This window comes from Nerophis lumbriciformis, linkage group LG09 (assembly GCF_033978685.3).
Source record: "Nerophis lumbriciformis linkage group LG09, RoL_Nlum_v2.1, whole genome shotgun sequence".
Lineage (NCBI taxonomy): Eukaryota > Metazoa > Chordata > Actinopteri > Syngnathiformes > Syngnathidae > Nerophis > Nerophis lumbriciformis.
This window is the reverse complement of record NC_084556.2, coordinates 11,163,520-11,165,322: the sequence shown is the minus strand read 5'-3', so window position 1 is coordinate 11,165,322 and position 1,803 is coordinate 11,163,520.

The window sequence follows — 1,803 nt, the reverse complement described above, 5'->3', positions numbered from 1 at the left end:
CGGGCGTCAGGAAGCAGCGGTCCTCGGTCCTATCGTTGACCCTTCATAAACACGTCTGAGTCAGTCTGCGTCTGCTGGAAACACACCACGAAAGCGCACACCGGAAGCGGCTTCAAAATAAAAGGCAGGGGGAAGGAAAACTTCAAAAATAAAACTTTAGAATCTGTAGTCTTTTATATTTATTTTTGGTGCACTTGCAAGATGTTTGACAAGACAAAAAAATAATCACACATCAGGAGGGAATGAGTCAGTCAAATGTGATATTTGAAATAATAAAACATAAACATTTCTTTCTGTATGGTTTCCTTACAAATGGGTATTTTGTTTTAATATACATATTTAGTCATGGAAGGATATAACAAAAGTACCAAATAAATAATTGTCTTCAAACAATTCACACAATACAAATGTATATAATGTCCAGAAAGTCACAGTTAATTAAATTGAGAACACTGCTTAGAAGTCATCGAGACAAACATTTATAGGGATTTGTTAGTAGTTGGTATGAAAAGAAAATATGTCGAAACACAGCAGAGGAGGAACTGAAACCATATAGTTATATTTACATTACAGTCAGTACACAATTGGACATGTTGTCATTTCCATAATCAGAGCATGTAGTCTTATTTTTTTTTTTTTTTTTAAAAAGGATGATGTGACTCCACAAATCTACACCAAGGATTTCCATTTCCTGTAGGCACTTGAAATTCACAACAGTGGAGCCCTCACCCCGACCACACAGCAGCTTATGCGAGTAGCCTCTTTCACACCGCCTTTTAGGGCACCTGCTTCTGAGGTATAGTGGACAGCCCGAAATGGCGCCAAGGTCTGGCGTTTACTCACCAGTGCCTTTTCTACAGAACCCAGTGAAGGACAAGTGTTGTAGATGCAAGACGCAGTACCTGGATGTTGCACTCTACACGCAGGGGCCAAACTCAAGTGGTTGCATCTCAGCAAGTGCCCGAAAGTGTCAAGACACTCTTGCACCCAGGAACTAAGCAGTGTACTCTGTAAACTTATCTGTCAGCATTTGCGTTTAAAAATATGGAAAATGTATTGGGAAAATGTGTTTAAAAAAAAAAAGAGAAAAAAAGGGATTTTTAAATTTCATCACAAATCGCAGTTAAATCAATTTTAGAAAAAAAAAAAAAAAAAAAAAACATGTTCAAGACCAGGCTTGGACTTATGTGCATTGTATTACAAGACACAATAACCACATTGCTATCCATTTTGTCACCTGTCTTCAGTGAGCAGGTGGCACATTCACTAGCTGTATCGACACTGTCTTACAATGGCGCCATCTGCTGGATTTAAAAAGTCTATATTGGACCGGCAAGTCAAATCAAGTCAGTGCCGCCACAGGCTTGATGACCTGTATGTATTGATGGATGGCAAAGCTCGAGACGTTACGCCGTGTTGCCGCTCAGCATCCGTTACGTATCTCGAATGGCAGAACTGAATTTATCTGCTTCTGCTCCTCTAGAAAGACAGAAAAAACAGATGCGCCACATCTCGGAAAAGTCTGCGCTATTTTACTACACAGTGGAAGCGCAACACAGCGGTGGGGATTGGTGGTAAGTAGAGACTTTCCGTAGCAGTGCTGTTCAGCAGCCGTTTTGCATCCAATTGGCTTTGATACTAGCAGGAAAATTCCCAGGTCGTGTTTGTCCCAACCATTCCGTATTTACGCGCATTACACCAGAAGATGGCGCAACATCATTATCCGTTGCGGTGTAAAAAGCATGGTGGTTGTGTATAAAAGGCACAGGCGGGCCTCAGATTTTGCAGGATCTCTGTGTGAAA